The 24,944-nt window shown below is 45.1% G+C and overlaps 1 protein-coding gene across 1 annotated transcript in view; it reads left to right on the plus strand.

Moving 5' to 3' along the window:
* Positions 1–24,944, plus strand: part of srbd1 (S1 RNA binding domain 1) — a 100,121-nt gene that overhangs the window by 56,754 nt on the left and 18,423 nt on the right. The gene's annotated exons all lie outside the window — the stretch shown is intronic.

Raw genomic sequence — 24,944 nt, forward strand, 5'->3', positions numbered from 1 at the left:
GGCCCGTCCAACCCAAACAGGACCTCGCACCTGAATCTAATCCCACCTCTCCACACCGCCGTGGTATGGGGGCTGGGGTGAGGGGTGGGAGTTGTGGGTTTTGGGTAAGTTGGAAGTAGTATGGTGAGGAGGGGGTACTGCCTTTTTTACCCTTGTCCTGGCAGTGTTTATGCTTTCATGGGGGCGGGGGGGGGGGTCATAAGTGTAAAAAAAACACCCCAAATTCTTCCCAAACTAACCACAGTCTGTCAATGGCGTAATTGGTTTTCTGGTGTTGTGTCTTCATGGCTAACATCGCAAGCGGCCGTCGCTGGGCTCAGCTGTCAGTCTCTCGACCATTCACTCTGTGTGCGGGTGTGGGAGGGCACGGTGAGGTGCCAGTAAACTCACTGCTTATTCAATTATAGATAAGGCAATGTTTGAACACCTCTGATTGATTCCAAGTGCTGGGCTTGGAGTCTGAGGAGAGGATCAGAGGGGTAGAGAAAGAAGGTGTGTGGGGGGGTACTGCTTGCACAGCCTGGGGGCTTGAGGGGGTTAGAACAGAGGGAGGGGGGGTGAGGTAGAGGGAGGAGGAGATGAGGGAGGACTGGGTGAGGACAGAGGGAGGACGGGGTGAGGACAGAGGAAGAAGGGGGTGAGGACAGGGGGAGAGTGGAGGGAGGAGGGGGGCAGGGGAAGGGGGGGTGAGGAGAGGTGGGGGGGAGTGAGGACGGGGAGGAGAGGTGGGGGGGGAGGAGGAGAGGTGGGGGGGGGTGACAACAGAGGGAGGAGGGGGTGAGGACAGAGGTAGGGGGGTGGGGACAGAGGGAGGAGGGGGAGGCAGAAGGAGATACGCTCCATAGGCTTTCTCAGTGACACATTAAAGTGAGTGGAAAGCTGTGAGGGCCCTATGCTCTGCCTGTGCTGACAGACACACACACACACACACACACACACACACACGTCTGCCCTGCTGCTGCAGCCCACAGCGTGCCTGCCTGCCTGCCTGCCTGCCTGCCTTTGACTTTGAATGATGTGAATGTGTGTTTTATGGAGCAGAACCTCCTAGCCTCTTCTTACTCGCTCCACTCCGACACCACTACTCTGTTACACAAACAAACTGGACATGTAAGGTCATACACTCTGGGATGGAACTCAGGCCTTAAAGACACAATACTTTAATACACTTTCTCTGAGGTCATCTGGGCATCTTGTTGTTGTTTTGCTCCTTGTTTGGGTGGGGTGTACTGTATCACTCCCATCCATCCCTCTGTTTCACCAGTACTGTGTTCTCCCGTTCCCTCCTTCACCGAGCCGGAGAGGGTGTTTTTACCCGGCGTGCCAGCGATAATACGCTCAGTAGGGGCGTCCCGCATCATAAATTTGCCCGCGCCCCCTGTAAACGACTCCTCCAGTGCCCCTGGGCCAGTGTTAAAAATAGTTCCTAGGCTGTTGTGATTGATGGGTTCCTAATGAGTGTGCATTCCTGTTCTGAGGCTGAACCTGGCTGGAGGGGAACGTTTTAAAGGTGTCCTCTCATCCACGCCCGCGCTGGGACTGTGAGAACCTTCCCTCCATACACACCTACACCTCATCCTCAGCCATGGTTAAGCAACACAAGCCAAGGGTTAGACTCATTAATGGGAAACATATACACAATATCTCTTTGTCGTATTTTTGTGAGGAACTCATAATTTATACTACCTTTTTTAATTTGAATACCACAACATTAATGTTTTTTTAATAGTTTTATGTCTTTATTTTCAAATGTTGTTTAAGTAGCACTTCCACTATAATATTGTGTGAGGGTTGTTGGTGTGTTTGTCCACACCTGCATAGTGCATTCCACAACCCTGCTCACGTGTCTCACCTCTCTAAGGTTACAGCAGGAATGTGAGAACATGTTTAGCAGAGTCAAACAGGAGGTGCTGTTCTTGTGTGAAAAGACTCTTCAGACCGGTGTGACATTACAGGTGCTTCCCAGCTCTCTCTGTTCTCTCTATGTTCCTGAAATACTCACCAGAAATGATGCGGTGTCATAAATCTGTCTTCTCAGGCTTTGCTACAGAATATTCATGTTTGGAAAGTTAATTTTAGTCCCAAAACTGCATGTGGCTGAAAAGTTCAGCTAAACAGCAGCGTTTCACCTATGCCACTAGGGGAAGAGTAGGAGTGTAGACAAGCTAGAGAAAAAGACCTTGGCTTGAGTGCTCCACACGCTCATTGTTTCTCTCTCCCAGGACCTCGTGCTGAAGGTTTAATGTCACCACTGCCGCAGTGTAAAAACCACGACTAATGTTGTGCGAATGGCAGAGGACAGAAAAACATCATATGAACCAAATCCCAGTGATATCCGACCCACAGGTCATAAAGTATGTTAGGGGGGTTGGTGGGGTTATGATGGATGAGCAAGAATGACGTGATGAGTTACGGGCAGTGGCAATGCCAGTACCAATGGAAGTGAGTGACAGTGGTGGTGTTATCCAGTGGACTGTGGAGTTAGACAAACACGGTGACGCTGCTAGTTTACTCTGTAATCCCACACGCTTCCTGCCTTTCTGGACAGTCACTCTGCTCTGCTGTCTGTCTGTCCTCCTTGGTCAGGTCACTCCACACATGCTGGCCCCCCTCCTGGCAGCTGTCAATCACCCTGTCACATGGCCCAGTGGGACTCCTCTCCTTCCTACGATTTCTTTCTCTCCTTTTTCTGTTTTCTCTGTCCCTCCTTCCATACTTTCCCTCTTTATTTTCTCTTTTTCTTTCCCCCTTTTACTTTCTTTCTGCTCTCTTATTTCTACACTTTGCTCTCTCTTTCTCTCCTCTCGCTTTCATTTTGCTTTCTTTAATTTCTCCTGCCCCAGTGTGTCAGGGCTCTCATCACCACAACTCATCCTTCCATTAGGCTGCAGTAGCCCTCAGTCCCCGTAACCCTCCAGAACCCCTGGGCAGTCATTAGCAGGCCTGCCATCACCCAACAAACACAGGTCTGGGAGCAGCGCATTAAAACATCAACACCTGCTATGTACAGGGGACAGAAAATACAAGCTATGTGTATTAACACTCGACCAAGCACCCACAGCCAGACCTAGACTCATGCAATATACTGTAGAAGTTCACTAGAAGATGTAGAAGTGACAGAGAAGATATTGACTTCAATATTACTGAGTCAAAGGGTATAATTTACTTCCCCTCCATATGTAGTACAGTATGTGGAACTCTTTGCATTTGATTTTCCCTTTAGAAAATACAAATATTTTTAGATGGTCTCCAACCCCACTCCATCTTTACCTTCTTCCTCATGTGGATTCTTCAGGTAAAGAACAATGAGGTCCACAGAGTCCCCCTTCCTGCCTGCCTGAAGCCAGTGTGCAGAGTTACCAGTTGTAGGAGTGTAATATACAGGCTCCAGCTCTGTCACACTGCCTCAGGAGGAGAGGTCCCAGCTTTCCCTACTTCTCTTACTGCCCTCTCAGGACCAGTGGAAAGAGCATGCTCCCTGGCTGTTTAGAAAACGTGTTAGTGCTGACACAAAGGGGGCGATTTGCTCACATGTTGTTATCGGTTTACAAGGTGCTGTTTGTTCAGCTAGTGATCGAGTTACATGGCAAACGGGGCCAGGCAGTAAGCGTTTTCAGGGGGAAATGCTAATAGTAGGCCCTTTCACCAAAAATATCTATTTTTTTAGATCACCTGATCCCCCTCTTTGTCCCCCGCTTGAGGGTGTAGGACACCACACTGCTCCTCTCCTCCCCCTCTCGCCTGTGTGTTATGGTAGAGGTATGGGTGGGGCCATCTCTGTATGTTGCTAGCTGTTCTGTCTCCCATAAATATACAAATGAAGTGTATTAACCAGTGTTGTGTTTGAGACCGAATTTAAAGACCAAGACCAGAGAGGGGGGAGACCAAGACCGGAGAGGGGGAAGACCAAGAAAGGACGTCCAATGCAAGGCCATAATTGTAATTTTGTCAAATCACCGCCGTAGTAAGAGTTAAAAATATCCAGTATTTCTCTTCTTCATACAGTACCAGTTAAAAGTTTGGACACAGCTACTCATTCAAGGGTTTTTCTCTATTTTTAAAAAACTATTTTCTACATTGTAGAATAATAGTGAAGACATCAAACCTATGAAATAACACATGGAATCATGTAGTAACCAAAAAATATATATATTTCATATTTGAGATTCTTCAAAGTAGCCACCCTTTGCCTTTACAGCTTTGCACACTTCACCTGGGATGCTTTTCCAAGGCGTTCACACATATGCTGAGCACTTGTTGGCTGCTTTTCCTTCCCTCTGCTGTCTGACTCATCCCAAACCATCTCAATTGGGTTAAGGTCAGGTGATTGTGGAGGCCAGGTCATCTGGTTTAGCACTCAATCACTCTCTGCATTGGTCAAACAGCCCTTACACAGCCTGGAGGTGTGTATTGTCATTGTCCTATTGAAAAACAAATGATAGTCCCACTAAGCGCAAACCAGATGGAATGGCTTATCGCTGCAGAATGCTGTGGTAACCATGCTGATTAAGTGTGCCTTCAATTCTAAATAAATCACAGACAGTGACACAAGAAAAGCACCATCACACCTCCTCTTCCATGCTTCGGCTTCACGGTGGGAACCACACATGCCGAGATCATCTTTTCACCTACTCTGGGTCTCACAAAGACACAGCGGTTGGAACTAAAATTTCAATTTCCACCGGTCTAATGTCCGTAGCTCATGTTTCTTGGCCCAAGCAAGTCTCTTCTTCTTAATGGTGTCCTTTGCAGCAATTTGACCATGAAGGCCTGATTAACACAGTGTCCTCTGAACATTTGATGTTGATGTGTCTGTTACTTGAACTCTGAAGCATTTATTTGGGCTGCAATTTCTGAGGCTGGTGACACTAATGAACTTATCCTCTGCAGCAGAGGTAACTCCTGGTCTTCCTTTCCTGTGGCGGTCCTCATGAGAGCCAGTTTTATCAAAGCGCTTGATGGGTTTTTGCGACTGCACTTGAAGAAATGTTCTAAATTCTTTACATTTTCCGGATTGACTGACCTTATCTTAAATTATTGATGGACTGTCGTTTCTCTTTGCTTATTTAATCTGTTCTTGTCACAATATGGACTTGGTCTTTTACCAAATAGGGCTATCTTCTGTAAAGCAAACCTACCTTGTCACAACACAACTGATTGGCTCAAATGCATTAAGAAGGAAAGAAATTCCACAAATGAACTTTTAACAAGGCACACCTGCATTTCAATTAGCATTCCAGGTGACTACATCATGAAGCTGGTTGAGAGAATGCCAAGAGTGTGCAAAGCTGTCATCAAGGCAAAGGGTGGCTACTTTGAAGAATCCCAAATACAAATATATTTTTGATTTGTTTAACACTTTTTTTTTGGTTACTAAATGATTCCATATGTGTTATTTCATAGAAGTAAAGAAAAACCTTGGAATGAGTAGGTGTGTCCAAACTTTTGACTGGTACTGTATTCAGAATAGTGAATAAAGGCATGCTGAGGGAAAATGGAGCCACTCTACAAATTATTACTTTCCCAAACCGTTTTTACAAAAACTCATGGAAACTTCTGCCTTTTTGAAGGCCAACAGGCGCAATAGCAAGCAGTAGTTTTCCCACGGTCTAGCTAGCTAGACACATCGATGGCCCTGAACAAACTTTATTTGACTCGATGTAAACTGGAAACCACATATCCTGAGGCTGCATTCATTGTAGCTGGGGATTTTAACAAGGCTAATCTGAAAACAAGACTCCCTAAATTCTATCAGCATATCGATTGTGCTACCAGGGCTGGTAAAACCCTGGATCATTGTTATTAACTTCTGCAACGTATATAAGGCCCTCCCCCACCCTCCTTTCGGAAAAGCTGACCATGACTCCATTTTGTTGCTCCCAGCCAATAGACAGAGACTAAAACAGGAAGCTCCCGCGCTCTGGTCTGTTCAACGCTGGTCCGACCAATCTGATTCCACGCTTCAAGATTGCTTCGATCACGTGGATTGGGATATTTTCCGCATTGCGTCAAACAACAACATTGACGAATACGCTGATTCGGTGAGCGAGTTTATTATAAGTGCATCGGTGATGTCGTACCCACAGTAACTATTAAAACATTCCCAAACCAGAAACTGTGGATTGATGGCAGCATTCGCGCGAAACTAAAAGCGCGAACCACTGCTTTTAACCAGGGCAAGGTGACCGGAAACATGACCGAATTCAAACAGTGTAGCTATTCCCTCCAAGGCAATCAAACAAGCTAGGTGTCAGTATAGAGACAAAGTAGAGTTGCAATTAAACGGCTCAGACACAAGAGGTATGTGGCAGGGTCTACAGTCAATCACGGATTACAAAAAGAAAACCAGCCCTGTCGCGGACCAGGATGTCTTGCTCCCAGACAGACTAAGCAACTTCTTTGCTCGCTTTGAGGACAATACAGTGCCACTGACACGGCCCGCTACCAAATCTGTGGACTCCTTCACTGCAGCTGACGTGAGTAAAACATTTAAACGTGTTAACTTTTTTTTTTTTTTAACTAATTTAATTTAACCTTTATTTTACTAGGCAAGTCAGTTAACCTGTTAGGCCGCCCCATCCCGGATCCGGGATTGTGACTACAGCCTCAAGCTCATTACCATAACGCAACATTAGCGATTTCTGAAAATTGCAAAATAAATGAAATAAATATGCCTGTCCTCAAGCTTATCCTTTTCTTAACAATCCTGTCGTCTCAGATTTTCAAAATATGCTTTAGAACCAGAGAAAATCAATAATTTGTGTAAGAGTGGTGATAGCTAGTTAGCATTTAGCGTTAGCATTTAGCACGCAACATTCACAAAAACCAGCAAAGGGATCAAATAAAATAATTTACCTTTGAAGAACTTCAGATGTTTCAATGAGGAGACTCTCAGTTACATAGCAGATGTCCAGTTTTTCCTGAAAGATGCTTGTGTAGGACACAACGTTCGTTTTGTTACTATGCATTTGGCTACCGAAACTAACCGAAAATTCAGTCACCTAAACGTCGAACTTTTTTCCGAATTAACTCCATAATATCGACTGAAACATGGAAAACGTTGTTTGAATCAATCCTCAAGGTGTTTGGTCATATATCTCTTCATTGAAATGCCAGTCCTAGACACGTGCATTCTTCTCTGATTCGGATGGAAAAATACTGGGACCTGACTTTTGCGCACCAATTTCCACGCAGACACCATGCGGGACACTTGGTAATTGTAGGCTCTTATGGCCAATCTTCCAATGATATGCCTACAAATACGTCACAATGCTGCAGACACCTGGGGGAAACGATAGGAAGTGTCCGTTGATTCCTGTGCCATTCACAGCCATATAAGGAGATCATGGAAAACGTGCGTTCAAAAATCCTGTTGATTTCCTGGTCACTCAAACATCTTGGTTTTGCCTGTAGATTTTGTTCTATGGCACTCACAGTGAAAATCTTTGCAGTTCTGGAAACGTCAGAGTGTCTTCTTTCCAAAACTATCAATTCCAAGCATAGTCGAGCATCTTTTCGTGACAAAATATCGCGCTAAAAACGGGCACGTCTTTTTATCCAAAAATGAAATACTGCCCCTAGAGTTCTAACAGGTTAAGAACAAATTCTTATTTTCAATGACGGCCTAGGAACAGTGGGTTAACTGCCTGTTCAGGGGCAGAACGACAGATTTGTACCTTGTCAGCTCGGGGATTTGAACTTGCAACCTTCCGGTTACTAGTCCAACGCTGTAACCACTAGGCTACCCTCGCAAGGCTGCAGGCCCAGACGGCATCCCCAGCCGCGTCCTCAGAGCATGCGCAGACCAGCTGGCTGGTGTGTTTTCGGACATGTTCAATCAATCATTATCCCAGTTTGCTGTTCCCACATGCTTCAAGAGGGCCACCATTGTTCCTGTTCCCAAGAAAGCTAAGGTAACTGAACTAAATGACTACCGCCCCGTAGCACTCACTTCCGTCATCATGAAGTGCATGAAGGACCTTATTACCGCCACCCTACCTGACACCCTAGACCCACTCCAATTTGCTTACCGCCCCAATAGGTCCACAGACGACACAATCGCAACCACACTGCACACTGCCCTAACCCATCTGGACAAGAGGAATACCTATGTGAGAATGCTGTTCATCGAATACAGCTCAGCATTTAACACTCCAAACTCGTCATCAAGCTCGAGAGCCTGGGTCTCGACCCCGCACTGTGCAACTGGGTACTGGACTTTCTGATGGGCCGCCCCCAGGTGGTGAGGGTAGGTAACAACATCTCCACCCTGCTGATCCTCAACACTGGGGCCCCACAAGGGTGCGTTCTGAGCCCTCTCCTGTACTCCCTGTTCACCCACGGCGAGGTCAGTACAGGTGCATCGAAGTAGGGACCGAGAGACTGAAAAACATCTATCTCAAGGCCATCAGACTGTTAATCAGCCCCCACTATAACATTGAGTGGCTGCTGCCAACATACTGACTCAACTCCAGCCACTTCAATAATGGAAAAATTAATGGAAAAAATGTAGCACTAGCCACTTTAAACAATGCCACTTAATATAATGTTTACATACCCAACATTACTCATCTCATATGTACAGTGCCTTGCGAAAGTATTCGGCCCCCTTGAACTTTGCGACCTTTTGCCACATTTCAGGCTTCAAACATAAAAATATAAAACTTTATTTTTTTGTGAAGAATCAACAACAAGTGGGACACAATCATGAAGTGGAACGACATTTATTGGATATTTCAAACTTTTTTAACAAATCAAAAACGGAAAAATTGGGCGTGCAAAATTATTCAGCCCCCTTAAGTTAATACTTTGTAGCGCCACCTTTTGCTGCGATTACAGCTGTAAGTCGCTTGGGGTATGTCTATCAGTTTTGCACATCGAGAGACTGAAATTTTTTCCCATTCCTCCTTGCAAAACAGCCTGAGCTTAGTGAGGTTGGATGGAGAGCAGTGCAGGTGCATTTATACGGAGACTTGATTACACACAGGTGGATTGTATTTATCATCATTAGTCATTTAGGTCAACATTGGATCATTCAGAGATCCTCACTGAACTTCTGGAGAGAGTTTGCTGCACTGAAAGTAAAGGGGCTGAATAATTTTGCACGCCCAATTTTTCCGTTTTTGATTTGTTAAAAACGTTTGAAATATCCAATAAATGTCGTTCCACTTCATGATTGTGTCCCACTTGTTGATTCTTCACAAAAAAATACAGTTTTATATCTTTATGTTTGAAGCCTGAAATGTGGCAAAAGGTCAAAGTTCAAGGGGGCTGAATACTTTCGCAAGGCACTGTATATACTGTACTCTATTCCATCTACTGCATCTTGCCTATGCCGTTCTGTACCATCACTCATTCATATATTTTTATGTACATATTCTAAATCCCTTTACACATAAGGTAGTTGTTGTGAAATTGTTAGGTTAGATTACTCGTTGGTTATTACTGCATTGTCGGAACGAGAAGCACAAGCATTTCGCTACACTCGCATTAACATCTGCTATCCATGTGTATGTGACAAATAAAATAAAAAATATTTGGACAACAACATGATCAACATCTAAGCAAGATGAGCTTAAGTCTAACTAAGGAACAATAGATAAAACCTCTCAAACTTTTTCAGCGTATTGGCCATCAAAATTGCACTGATAAACGATGGGGAATTATAACCTCCACGTCCTTATGCAGCCTGCCTGCCAATGCATGTTTGTCCCAACCAAGTACCCAAGCTTAAGTTGGCTGGCTAGCTTGCTACTTCCAGACACAAATGAGAGAACACCTCACTCTGACCATTTTACACGCCGCATCAGAGCTGGTTAGGCTGTTTTAAATGTTATCTGGAGCGTTCTTGACTAACTAGTTGACTACTTTTTGCCTACTTTTACGGACACTGGTCATATTCAGCAGGTGTTGCGCATTCGTAAATTCATCAGTTGTTCGGCGCTCTGGCATACTCAGACAAGAGTGCTCTGAAATCGGAGAAGTGATTTTGCGAACGCAAGAGATATGCTAACTGGATAACAGTTGTTGAAGTTCTTGCTAGCTAACCAAATGAGCTGTGTATAGCTACCGAAAAACTGAGGGGAAAAGGTCAATCACTTACCCACTCCTTCAATGACATGACATCTTCCTAGCAGCTATCTAGCTAGCTATCCAGCTAACGTTAGGCTCCATGTTTTTAGCTTGCTACGTAAATAGATATGCTAGCCTATTAGCTATGGTATGACATACTTGTAATCATTGCCCTTGCTAGTTTGATTGTATTGACATTCCCAGCCTTAGTTACATTTGTCTGTTTTTGTCCAGAATATTGAGTAATTTATTAAGTCATTGAAACTGAAACAATGCATCCCGAATGGAGGCAGCAAACAATGTATCAGGCTAGCTGTGATTTACAATCTGAATTGCCAGGGTTAGAGCTTCCAAGTATGTTCTATTCATTCTTATTTCTATGAGCTCATCTTTCCCACCTCTCTCTCTCTCTCTTCATGGTGTCGTAACTCTCTCTTTCTCTGTTTAATGGGTGACTCAGAGGTCACAGCCAAACCTCTCTGATCAAGGTGTGTTGTAATGTAACCTAAGACAAACACCCTCCATCAAACAGATTCAAGTCATTGATCAAGGGACTAGTCCTTTGATGCTGCCAGTTGTGCAGTCGCCATACTGTGCTTGTGTGATTCGTAATACTTTTGCTACCGTACAAAGTCCAATGTCACCTGTTTTTATTTAATTTTTGTGCCACACAATTGTTGCTTTCTATGTTTTGAGTGCAATACTTCAGTTTCGGTAACCATGTCAATATGACTATCTTCCATCCTGTCCCTGGTCTGTAGTGTAGTGTAGTGTACAAGGTAACCATGTCAATATGACTGTCTTCCATCCTGTCCCTGGTCTGTAGTGTAGTGAAGTAGGTAATCCTGAACCAGCTGTTGGAAGTATCAGTGTGCTGCTAAACCCTAGTGTTAGGCTGCCACTGCAGGGCCTTAAATCAGAGCCTCCTACTCCTCCCTCCCTCCCTTACCCCTGGGTCTCTTCTCTCTGGGCTCCTGTGGCTCCACTACTGGGCCTTACTGTGTGAATTCCTGAATGAACTCTGGCACATAAAAAGACACACACACACAGGTGGGCCCAGGGCCGGATTAAGAAATCATAGGCCCCGGGGCTTTGCTTCTTTTATAGCTTTCTACTAGATGTTGGAACATTGCTGCAGGGACTTGCTACCATTCAGTCACAAGAGCATGTTGGGCGATTAGACCTGGCTCGTGTGTCTGCGTTCCAAAAGTGTTCGATGGGGTTGAGGTCAGGGCTCTGTGCAGGCCGGTCAAGTTCTTCCACACTGATCTCAACAAACCATTTCTGTATGAATCTCACTTTGTGCGGGGGGCATTGGCATGCTGAAACAGGAAAGGGCCTTCCCCAAACTGTTGCCGCAAAGTTGGAAGCACAGAATGGTCTAGAATGTCATTATGCTATTATACAGTATGCTGTAGCGTTAAGATTTCCAATCACTGAAACTAAGGGGCCTACACCGAACCCTCAGTTACCCCAACAGCCCCAGACCATGACCCATATACACTACCATTCAAAAGTTTGGGGTCACTTAAAAATGTCCTTGTATTTGAAAGAAAAGCACATTTTTTTTGTTAATTAAAATAACATCAAATTGATCAGAAATACAGTGTAGACATTGTTAATGTTGTAAATGACTATTGTATCTGGCTATGGAATATCTACATAGGTGTACAGAGGCCCCTTATCAGCAACCATCACTCCTATGTTCCAATAGCACGTTGTGTTAGCTAACACAATGGCACGTTATGTTAGCTAATCCAAGTATATCATTTTTAAAGACTAATTGATCATTAGAAAACCCTGAGACTGGTCTCATCAGTCTTTTGCAATTATGTTAGCACAGCTGAAAACTGTTTTCCTGATTTTAAAGAAGCAATAAAACTGGCATTCTTTAGACTAGTTGAGTATCTGGAGCATCAGGATTTTGTGGGTTCGATTACAGGCTCAAAATGGCCAGAAACAAAGATCTTTCTTCTGGAACTTGTCGGTCTGTTCTTGTTCTGAGAAATAAAGGATATTCCAAACTGAAGATCTCATACAACGCTGTATACTACTCCCTTCACAGAACAGCGGAAACTGTCTCTAACCAGAATAGAAAGAGGAGTGGGAGGTCCTGGTGCACAACTGAGCAAGAGGACAAGTACATTAGAGTGTCTAGTTTGAGAAATAGAAGCCTCACAAGTCGTCAACTGGCAGCTTCATTAACCTGTTGCGACGAGCAATCCCGTACCCGGGATCCTATTTATAGCCTCAAGCTCATTACCATAACGCAACTTTAACTATTCATGAAATAAATATATTAGCTCTCAAGCTTAGCCTTTTGTTAACAACACTGTCATCTCAGATTTTCAAAATATGCTTTTGAACCATAGCTAAACAAGCATTTGTGTAAGAGCATTGATAGCCTAGCATAGCATTTAACCTTAGCATTCAGCATGCAACATTTTCACAAAAACAAGAAAAGCATTCAAATAAAAATCATTTACCTTTGAAGAACTTCAGATGTTTTCAATGAGGAGACTCTCAGTTAGGTAGCAAATGTTCAGTTTTTCCAAAAAGATTATTTGTGTAGGACAAATCGCTCCGTTTTTTTCATCACGTTTGGGTAAGAAAAAAAAAGAAAATTAAGTCATTACAACGTGAACTTTTTTCCAAATTAACTCCATAATATCGACAGAAACATGGCAAACGTTGTTTAGAATCAATCCTCAAGGTGTTTTTCACATATCTATCGATGATAAATCATTAGTGGCAGTTTGGTTTCTCCTCTGAAGAAAATGGAACGCGCATGGACCTGGAGATTACGCAATAATTTTGACGGAGGACACCGGGCGGACACCTGGTAAATGTAGTCTCTTATGGTCAATCTTCCAATGATGTGCCTACAAATATGTCACAATGCTGCAGACACCTTGGGGAAAGGACAGAAAGTGCAGGCTCATTCCTGGCGCATTCACAGCCATATGAGGAGACATTGGAACACAGGTCATTCAAAATCTGGACCATTTCCTGTATGAAATTTCATCTTGGTTTCACCTGTAGCATTAGTTCTGGGGCACTCACAGATCATATCTTTGCAGTTTTGGAAACGTCAGAGTTTTTTTCTTTCCAAAGCTGTCAATTACATGCGTAGTCGAGCATCTTTTCGTGTCAAAATATCTTGTTTAAAACGGGAACGTTTTTTATCCAAAAATTAAAAGAGCGCCCCCTATCTCGAAGAAGTTAAAACACCAGTCTCAACGTCAACAGTGAAGAGGCAACTCCGTGAAGAGGCGACTCCCGGATGCTGGCTTTCGAGGCAGAGTTCCCCTTTCCAGTGTTTTTTTTCTTAAACTTTTCTTTTTATTGGCCAGTCTGAGATGTTTGGTTTTTTTTGCAACTTGGAAGAACAACACCCTGGAGTCGCCTCTTCACTGTTAGCTAACACAACGTGCCATTGGAATGCAGGAGTGTGATGGTTGCTGATAAGGGGCCTCTGTACGCCTATGTAGATTTTCCATTTAAAAAATCTGCTTTTTGGTCACTTTTGAATGCTGGCAGTGGTTTCACACTAGTGGTAGCATGGGACGGAGTCTACAACCCACACAAGTGGCTCAGGTAGTGCAGCTCATCCAGGATGGCACATCAATGCGAGCTGTGGCAAGAAGGTTTGCTGTGTCTGTCAGCGTAGTTTCCAGAGCATGGAGGCCCTATCAGGAGACGTGGAGGAGGCCGTAGGAGGGCAACAACCCAGCAGCAGGACCGCTACCTCCACCTTTGTGCAAGGAGGAGCAGGAGGATTACTGCCAGAGCCCTGCAAAATGACCTCCAGCAGGCCACAAATGTGCATGTGTCTGCTCAAACGGTCAGAAACAGACTCCATGAGGGTGGTATGAGGGCCCGACGTCCACAGGTGGGGGTTGTGCTTACAGCCCAACACCGTGCAGGACGTTTGGCATTTGCCAGAGAACACCAAGATTGGCAAATTCGCCACTGGTGCCCTGTGCTCTTCACAGATGAAAGCAGGTTCACACTGAGCACATGTGACAGACGTGACAGAGTCTGGAGACGCCGTGGAGAACGTTCTGCTGCCTGCAACATCCAGCATGACCGGTTTGGCGGTGGGTCAGTCATGGTGTTGGGTGGCATTTCTTTGGGGGGCCGCACAGCCCTCCATGTGCTCGCCAGAGGTAGCCTGACTGCCATTAGGTACCGAGATGAGATCCTCAGACCCCTTGTGAGACCATGTGCTGGTGCGGTTGGCCCTGGGTTCCTCCTAATGCAAGACAATGCTAGACCTCATGTGGCTGGAGTGTGTCAGCAGTTCCTGCAAGAGGAAGGCATTGATGCTATGGACTTGCCCGTCCGTTCCCCAGACCTGAATCCAATTGAGCACATCTGGGACATCATGTCTCGCTCTGTCCAGGAGTTGGCGGATGCTTTAGTCCAGGTCTGGGAGGAGATCCCTCAGGAGACCATCCGCCACCTCATCAGGAGCATGCCCAGGTGTTGTAGGGAGGTCATACAGGCACGTGGAGGCCACACACACTACTGAGCCTCATTTTGACTTGTTTTAAGGACATTACATCAAAGTTGAATCAGCCTGTAGTGTGGTTTTCCACTTTTATTTTGAGTGTGACTCCAAATCCAGAACCTCCATGGGTTGATAACTTTGATCCATTGATCATTTTTGTGTGATTTTTGTTGTCAGCACATTCAACTATGTAAAGAAAAAAGTATTTAATACAAATATTTCATTCATTCAGATCTAGGATGTGTTATTTTAGTGTTCCCTTTTATTTTTTTGAGCAGTGTATATCTTTTTTTAAAATATTGGTTCTACAGAGAGATTAGTCTTCTCTTTTCAGCGGTAGGCATTTGCTTTCCAAACTAAGTTTTTCCCATGATTGTATTTAGAAATTTGCACAAGACAGACAGCCGCAGCATAACATATAAATATAATCCATCGATGGCAGTTCCTATTCAAGTCAGGTCTGGCAGCCATTGCTAGTGTACCCATTAGTTTAACAGTCAGGAGGTTCCAAAACCCTTCTGGATTGTATGTCTATGGCCACAACACAACAAACTGCATATTTGGCTCACATGCTGCCCAAATTGCGGCCTTCCCGACTGTAGGTAACTGGTAACTACCAAAATAAAGGAAACACTTGAGTAAATGAGGGATACAAAGTTTGTTATGGTGTGTGGGATGCATTTTCCTGGAATGGTCTCGGTCTACTTGTAGAATCTGTGCCAAGGTGCATTGAAGCTGTTCTGGCAGTCATTTTTTGAAAATATTGATCCTCTGTGGCTAAATTACACTCTGGTGTGTTTTGAACATTGAGAGTGGTCTTGTGGTTGGGCTTTGGCCTTGTCCCTGACTCACACAATTGACCAGTCACATTTATTTATTAATCAGTTACCCACGAGGCCCCCTACCTCTCCCCCCTCCCCCGCCTCTCCTCCCCAGATTACCAGAGCGGCAGCAGCAGGCTGTGATGGATGTCTGGGTGTATGATACAGAAGGGGATCAGTTGACAGATGGACAATGATTAGCAGATGCAGGGGCAGTTTGGCTGCAACCAGTAGATCTAGTGACAACCTGTTATGTGTGTGTGTGGGACGTGTGATTGAAGATGGGTTGCACAACAGCCTAAGTACCTCTGTGAGGGCATGGAAAGTTGGAGAACATATTAAGAAACTAGTTTCATTGTATTGTCCTGTAGTGATAGATGTAATTTTCTTCCTTTCAAAGTGTGGCCTTGCTTTCTACCACACATCCATTCTGAAGGTGATGGATTTCACATTGTATGACGATGTGTAGCCATAGATTGTTCACTCTGCCACCATCCGGCAAACAGTACCGGATCATCAGCTCTTGAACCAACTGGCTCTGATTCTACCCCCAAGCCATAAGACTGCTAAATATCCAGGCTGCTAAATAGTCAATTAATGGTACCCGAACTATCTTTACTGACTCTATCTTGCACTAACCCTATGTACAGTCACTAGACTATATATACACACTCACTCACACACACTACAGTCGTTGCCAAAAGTTTTGAGAATGACACAAATATTAATTTTCACAAAATCTGCTACCTCAGTGTCTTTAGATATTTTTGTCAGAAGACGGATGGAATACTGAAGTATAATTACAAGCTTTTCATAAGTGTCAATTTACATTAATTTACTGACAAGTACATGAAGTTGATGCAAAGAGTCAATATTTGCAGTGTTGACCCATCTTTGTCAAGAACTCTGCAATCCACCCCGGCATGCTGTCAATTAATTTCTGGGCCACATCCTGACTGATGGCAGCCCTTTTTTTTTTTTTTTTTTTTTCTTTAAATTTTTTACCCCTTTTTCTCCCCAATTTTGTGGTATCCAATTGTTGTAGTAGCTACTATCTTGTCTCAAGGCTACAACTCCCGTACGGGCTCGGGAGAGACGGAGGTTGAAAGTCATGCGTCCTCCGATACACAACCCAGCCAGCCGTACTGCTTCTTAACACAGCGCGCATCCAACCCGGAAGCCAGCCGCACCAATGTGTCGGAGGTTACACCGTGCACCTGGCAACCTTGGTTAGCACGCACTGCGCCCGGCCCGCCACAGGAGTCACTGGTGCGCGATGAGACAAGGACATCCCTACCGACCAAGCCCTCCCTGACCCGGACGACGCTAGGCCAATTGTGCGTCGCCCCACGGACCTCCCGGTCGCGGCCGGTTACGACAGAGCCTGGGCGTGAACCCAGGGACTCTGATGGCACAGCTGGCGCTGCAGTACAGCGCCCTTAACCACTGCGCCACCCGGGAGGCCGGCAGCCCATTCTTGCATAATCAATGCTTGGAGTTTGTCAAAATTTGTGGGTTTTTTGTTTGTCCACCTGCCTCTTGAGGATTGGCCACAAGTTCTCAATGGGATTAAGGTCTGGGGAGTTTCCTGGCCATGGACCCAAAATATCAATGTTTTGTTCCCGGAGCCACTTAGTTATCACTTTTGCCTTATGGAAAGGTGCTCCATCATGCTGGAAAAGGCATTGTTCATCACTGAACTGCTCCTGGATGGTTGGGAGAAGTTGCTCACGGAGGATGTTTTGGTACCATTCTTTATTCATGGCTGTGTTCTTGGGCAAGATTGTGAGTGAGCCAACTCCCTTGGCTGAGAAGCAACCCCAGACATGAATGGTCTCAGGATGCTTTACTGTTGGCATGACACAGGGCTGGTGGTAGCGCTCACCTTGTCTTATCTGGACAAGCTTTTTTCCGGATGCCCCAAACAATCGGAAAGGGGATTCATCAGAGAAAATGATTTAGCACAGTCCTTAGCAGTCCAATCCCTGTACCTTTTGCAAAATATCAGTCTGTCCCTGATGTTTTTCCTGGAGAGAAGTGGCTTTTTTCCTGCCCTTCTTGACACGGCAGGCCATCCTCCAAAAGTCTTCGCCTCACTGTGCGTGCAGATGCACTCACACCTACCTGCTGTCATTCCTGAGCAAGCTCTGTACTGGTGGTGCCCCTCCTTTTGAAGCTTCCAGTCTGTTATTCGAACTCAATAAGCATGACAGAGTGATCTCCAGCCTTGTCCTTGTCAACACTCACACCTGTGTTAACGAGAGAATCACTGACATGATGTCAGCTGGTCCTTTTGTGGCAGGGCTGAAATGCAGTGGAAATATTTTGTAGGATTCAGTTCATTTGCATGGCAAAAAGGGACTTTGCAATTAATTGCAATTCATCTGATCACTCTTCATAATAATCTGGAGTATATGCAAATTGCCATCATACAAACTGAGGCAGCAGACTTTGTGAAAATGAATGTGTCATTCTCAAAACTTTTGACCACGACTGTACATTGACACTCTCACACAAAATCCATACACATTCACATACTGCACACTACATACGCACACACAGACCAAACACAAACACACACACTTCGTCACATTACCCTGCCTTCATGTACATATCTACCTCAAATACCTTATTATTATCTATCCCGATGCCTAGTCACTTTACCCTGCCTTTATGTACATATTTACCTCAAAAACATCATACCCTGCACATTGATCTGGAACTGGTACTCTCTGTATGCGGCTCCATTCTAGTCTATTTTATTGTTATTTATTTATTTATTTTAACTCTGCATCATTGGAAATGGCTCGTAAGCAAGCATTTTACCTTAAAGTTTACACCATTTGAAATTCGATGCATGTGACAAATACAATTCGATTTTATTTGAATACGATCTGACATTATCATTGGTGTCTTGTTGTTGAAGTGCAACTCAATCAGTTAGATTAATAGGCCTAGCTGACGTTGTGGGACTGAAGAGTAACTGGATGTGATGTCATCTCCAGCTTCCTGTGTCCTGTCACCCCCTCAGCCCACATAAACCACCCTTCCGAACCTAATCAAGACTTGATTAGTGTCCAAAAGAACCTCACAGTATTAGGACATTTCATTTAAAAAATAATTCCCATTATCCTATTCTCATAAATATAATTATATTATTTCACCATCATAATTATTGCATCATAATTGCATAGTATCAAATTGAACAAAAATATTTGTCAATATTTAATTCATATTTCTATCCTATTCATTCTCAGTATTCGTAAAGCATAAATCTCTCCAAAGCATTTGCAAAATAGATTAATCGTAAATTATATCATTTCAATTATATCCAAAAATGTGTATAAACACGTGAACGGTAGCTACAGTGGAGTTTGAAAATGACACCCTTGATGAAGATGCGCAATAATGACTGTATAAAATGAATAATTACAATTCAGAGCTATATTTTATGCTAAAATAACATTGTTTTATACTAATACAATTGCCCGGAGTTAGAGTTTGTTTAACAAATAAGCATTTTTTTCTCTCAAAAAGGTAGGGGTCAAAATGATTGACACCCCTAAAGATTCTTAGAAATAAAGTAGTGAAAAGTTTAGTATTTGGTCCCATATTCCTAGCAGGTAATGACTACATCAAGCTTGTGACTCTAAAAACTTATTGTGAATAATGATGAGTGAGAAAGTTACAATGGGTCAAATATCATGCTAACCTCCCCTGTTATTAGTAATGCTGAGAGGTTAGCATGTTCTCGGGGTAGGATTTTTGACCCTCTAACTTTCTAACTCATCATTTATTAATGATTCATTCAGGATGATCTGTCATCACAATAGCATCCACATTAATGTAGAAGTGTTTAGAAACATATTCTATACATTTAAAGTGACTCCAAAATACACAATACATTATTTACCATTAATTTCTATTGGGCACAAAATAATTTGAAACGCAACCAAAACAAACTGCAAATGCATCCAACAAGTTTGTAGAGTTACAAGCTTGATGTAGGCATTGTGTTAGGAATATGGGACCAAATACTAAACATTTGACTTGATTTCTAAGAATCTTTAAGGGCGTCAATTTTGAACACTACCTTTTTGAGAAAAAATATATATTACTTGTTAAATCCCTTTTGAGAAATTGTATCAGTATAAAATTGTACATAAAATATAGCTCAGTATTTGAATGATTTATTTTATACAGTCATTATTGCTCATCTTTATGTAGGGTGCCAATAATTTCTGTCCCCACTGTATAAAATAATGAGAGCCATTGCTACAATTTGTACACTGGTAACATACTCCATATGGACACTTACTGTACATACTTTAGGGGTAACAAACAGGCTAGCCACTATTCCCCCCTTTGCTCTCAATCACTTGTCATTTTTGGACTTTGTCCTCATGTTATTTCTTCTGTCCATCTCAGTTCAAGTCAAATCAAATCTAATTTTATTTGTCACATACACATGGTTAGCAGATGTTAAATGCGAGTGTAGCGAAATGCTTGTGCTTCTAGTTCCGACAATGCAGTGATAACCAACAAGTAATCTAACTAACAATTCCAAAACTACTGTCTTATACACAGTGTAAGGGGATAAGGAACATGTACATAAGGATATATGAATGAGTGATGGTACAGAGCAGCATACAGTAGATGGTATCGAGTACAGTATATACATATGAGATGAGTGTGTAGACAAAGTAAACAAAGTGGCATAGTTAAAGTGGCTAGTGATACATGTGTTACATAAGGATGCAGTCGATGATGTAGAGTACAGTATATACATATGCATATGAGATGAATAATGTAGGGTAAGTAACATTATATAAGGTAGCATTGTTTAAAGTGGCTAGTGATATATTTACATAATTCCCATCAATTCCCATTATTAAAATGGCTGGAGTTGGGTCAGTGTCAATGACAGTGTGTTGGCAGCAGCCACTCACTGTTAGTGGTGGCTGTTTAACAGTCTGATGGCCTTGAGATAGAAGCTGTTTTTCAGTCTCTCGGTCCCAGCTTTGATGCACCTGTACTGACCTCGCCTTCTGGATGATAGCGGGGTGAACAGGCAGTGGTTCGGGTGGTTGATGTCCTTGATGATCTTTATGGCCTTCCTGTAACAACGGGTGGTGTAGGTGTCCTGGAGGGCAGGTAGTTTGCCCCCGGTGATGCGTTGTGCAGTCCTCACTACCCTCTGGAGAGCCTTACGGTTGAGGGCGGAGCAGTTGCCGTACCAGGCGGTGATACAGCCCGCCAGGATGCTCTCGATTGTGCATCTGTAGAAGTTTGTGAGTGCTTTTGGTGACAAGCCGAATTTCTTCAGCCTCCTGAGGTTGAATAGGCGCTGCTGCGCTTCTTCACGACGCTGTCAGTGTGAGTGGACCAATTCAGTTTGTCTGTGATGTGTATGCCGAGGAACTTAAAACTAGCTACCCTCTCCACTACTGTTCCATCGATGTGGATAGGGGGTGTTCCCTCTGCTGTTTCCTGAAGTCCACAATCATCTCCTTAGTTTTGTTGACGTTGAGTGTGAGGTTATTTTCCTGACACCACACTCCGAGGGCCCTCACCTCCTCCCTGTAGGCCGTCTCGTCGTTGTTGGTAATCAAGCCTACCACTGTTGTGTCGTCCGCAAACTTGATGATTGAGTTGGAGGCGTGCGTGGCCACGCAGTCGTGGGTGAACAGGGAGTACAGGAGAGGGCTCAGAACGCACCCTTGTGGGGCCCCCGTGTTGAGGATCAGCGGGGAGGAGATGTTGTTGCCTACCCTCACCACCTGGGGGCGGCCCGTCAGGAAGTCCAGTACCCAGTTGCACAGGGCGGGGTCGAGACCCAGGGTCTCGAGCTTGATGACGAGCTTGGAGGGTACTATGGTGTTGAATGCCGAGCTGTAGTCGATGAACAGCATTCTCACATAGGTATTCCTCTTGTCCAGGTGGGTTAGGGCAGTGTGCAGTGTGGTTGAGATTGCATCGTCTGTGGACCTATTTGGGCGGTAAGCAAATTGGAGTGGGTCTAGGGTGTCAGGTAGGGTGGAGGTGATATGGTCCTTGACTAGTCTCTCAAAGCACTTCATGATGACGGAAGTGAGTGCTACGGGGCGGTAGTCGTTTAGCTCAGTTACCTTAGCTTTCTTGGGAACAGGAACAATGGTGGCCCTCTTGAAGCATGTGGGAACAGCAGACTGGTATAGGGATTGATTGAATATGTCCGTAAACACACCGGCCAGCTGGTCTGCGCATGCTCTGAGGGCGCGGCTGGGGATGCCGTCTGGGCCTGCAGCCTTGCGAGGGTTAACACGTTTAAATGTCTTACTCACCTCGGCTGCAGTGAAGGAGAGACCGCATGTTTCCGTTGCAGGCCGTGTCAGTGGCACTGTATTGTCCTCAAAGCGTTTTAAACAGCCCTAGAAGTGTGAAAGGTTTGTCTGGATTAACTCCTCTGCTAATCTAAAACCCATGTGGGAGAGCTTTGAAGACTCCCTGACCCTGTCCAACAAAAACAGGCTCTGCCTCTGCACGTCTCCTCATCCCTCTGCACGTCTCTTCATCTCTCATCACTCCCCACTCTCTCTCTCTGCACGTCTCGTCATCTCTCATCACTCCCCACTCTCTCTCTGCACGTCTCCTCATCCCTCTGCACGTCTCTTCATCTCTCATCACTCCCCACTCTCTCTCTGCACGTCTCATCATCTCTCATCACTCCCCACTCTCTCTCTGCACGTCTCCTCATCTCTCATCACTCCCCACTCTCTCTCTGCACGTCTCCTCATCCCTCTGCACGTCTCTTCATCTCTCATCACTCCCCACTCTCTCTCTGCACATCTCGTCATCTCTCATCACTCCCCACTCTCTCTCTGCACGTCTCATCATCTCTCATCACTCCCCACTCTCTCTCTGCACATCTCGTCATCTCTCATTACTCCCCACTCTCTCTCTGCACGTCTCCTCATCCCTCTGCACGTCTCATCTCTCATCACTCCCCACTCTCTCTCTGCACATCTCCTCATCCCTCTGCACGTCTCGTCATCTCTCATCACTCCCCACTCTCTCTCTGCACGTCTCCTCATCCCTCTGCACGTCTCGTCATCTCTCATTACACCCCACTCTCTCTCTGCACGTCTCCTCATCCCTCTGCACTTCTCTTCATCTCTCATTACTCCCCACTCTCTCTCTGCACATCTCGTCATCTCTCATCACTCCCCACTCTCTCTCTGCACGTCTCGTCATCTCTCATCACTCCCCACTCTCTCTCTGCACATCTCATCATCTCTCATCACTCCCCACTCTCTCTCTCTGCACGTCTCGTCATCTCTCATCACTCCCCACTCTCTCTGCACGTCTCCTCATCCCTCTGCACGTCTCGTCATCTCTCATCACTCCCCACTCTCTCTCTGCACATCTCGTCATCTCTCATCACTCCCCACTCTCTCTCTGCACGTCTCGTCATCTCTCATCACTCCCCACTCTCTCTCTGCACGTCTCGTCATCTCTCATCACTCCCCACTCTCTCTCTGCACGTCTCGTCATCTCTCATCACTCCCCACTCTCTCTCTGCACGTCTCGTCATCTCTCATCACTCCCCACTCTCTCTCTGCACGTCTCCTCATCCCTCTGCACGTCTCGTCATCTCTCATCACTCCCCACTCTCTCTCTGCACATCTCGTCGTCTCTCATCACTCCCCACTCTCTCTCTGCACATCTCGTCATCTCTCATCACTCCCCACACTCTCTCTGCACGTCTCGTCATCTCTCATCACTCCCCACTCTCTCTCTGCACGTCTCGTCATCTCTCATCACTCCCCACTCTCTCTCTGCACGTCTCCTCATCCCTCTGCACGTCTCTTCATCTCTCATTACTCCCCACTCTCTCTCTGCACATCTCGTCATCTCTCATCACTCCCCACTTTCTCTCTGCACGTCTCGTCATCTCTCATCACTCCCCACTCTCTCTCTGCACGTCTCGTCATCTCTCATCACTCCCCACTCTCTCTCTGCACGTCTCGTCATCTCTCATCACTCCCCACTCTCTCTCTGCACGTCTCGTCATCTCTCATCACTCCCCACTCTCTCTCTGCACGTCTCGTCATCTCTCATCACTCCCCACTCTCTCTCTGCACGTCTCGTCATCTCTCATCACTCCCCACTCTCTCTCTGCACGTCTCGTCATCTCTCATCACTCCCCACTCTCTCTCTGCACGTCTCGTCATCTCTCATCACTCCCCACTCTCTCTCTGCACGTCTCTCTCTCTCGCGCGCTCTCTCGCTCGTTCTCGCTCGCTCTCTCTCTCTATTTATTTATTTCAATGCCCCACGTCGGCAGATATGCAGGAAGATATTTTGCCATAAACGGCTGCTTATATTGTGTCCCTAAATCCTTTCAAGATTGTGGCCTAATTAAAGTTGAGTACTGTACAGTACAGAGCAGGTCACTTACCAAACAGCCTTATGTCTCAGGTTTTTGTAATCATGGCTGAGTCTCATTGGTGGATAGGAGGGATAACAATAACATCCCATATGAACTGCCATATTCAGGGGATTATAGTCATGGCTCGCTGAGAAAGATTTAATTATGTTGAGTGCACTGATGTCATTGATGTCAGATAGTCGTGGTAACCTCTTAAACCAGTGGTCAGAGAGTGTGAGAAATGTAATGAAGAGTTTAACGAGGTGTTTGTGGCTGGCTGGGAGGGTTTGGGGTGTTAGTAGTGGTGAGGAATAGATGACTGTTTTGGAAAGGGGGTTTGTGTATGTTTAAGAGTTTTATGGATGGTTGGGTAGAAGGATAGTTTGGGCTGGAAAGAGGGATAGTTTAGGCTGGGTAGGAGGATAGTTTGGGCTGGAAAGAGGGATAGTTTAGGCTGGGTAGAGGGATAGTTTGGTCTGGGTAGAGGGATAGTTTGGTCTGGGTAGATGGATAGTTTGGTCTGGGTAGGGGGATAGTTTGGGCTGGGTAGAGGGATAGTTTGGGCTGGAAAGAGGGATAGTTTAGGCTGGATAGAAGGATAGTTTGGGCTGGAAAGAGGGATAGTTTAGGCTGGGTAGAGGGATAGTTTGTACCGGGTAGAGGGATAGTTTGTACCGGGTAGAGGGATAGTTTGTACCGAGTAGAGGGATTGTTTAGGCTGGGTAGAAGGATAGGTTGTACCGGGTAGAGGGATAGTTTGTACCGGGTAGAGGGATAGTTTGTACCGAGTAGAGGGATTGTTTGGGCTGGGTAGAGGGATTGTTTGTACCGGGTAGAGGGATTGTTTGTACCGGGTAGAGGGATAGTTTGTACCGGGTAGAGGGATAGTTTGTACCGGGTAGAGGGATTGTTTAGGCTGGGTAGAAGGATAGTTTGTACCGGGTAGAGGGATAGTTTGTACCGGGTAGAGGGATAGTTTGTACCGAGTAGAGGGATAGTTTGTACCGAGTAGAGGGATTGTTTAGGCTGGGTAGAAGGATAGTTTGTACCGGGTAGAGGGATAGTTTGTACCGGGTAGAGGGATAGTTTGTACCGGGTAGAGGGATTGTTTAGGCTGGGTAGAAGGATA

The sequence above is a fragment of the Oncorhynchus keta genome, chromosome 24 (assembly GCF_023373465.1).
Source record: "Oncorhynchus keta strain PuntledgeMale-10-30-2019 chromosome 24, Oket_V2, whole genome shotgun sequence".
In the NCBI taxonomy this organism is placed as follows: domain Eukaryota; kingdom Metazoa; phylum Chordata; class Actinopteri; order Salmoniformes; family Salmonidae; genus Oncorhynchus; species Oncorhynchus keta.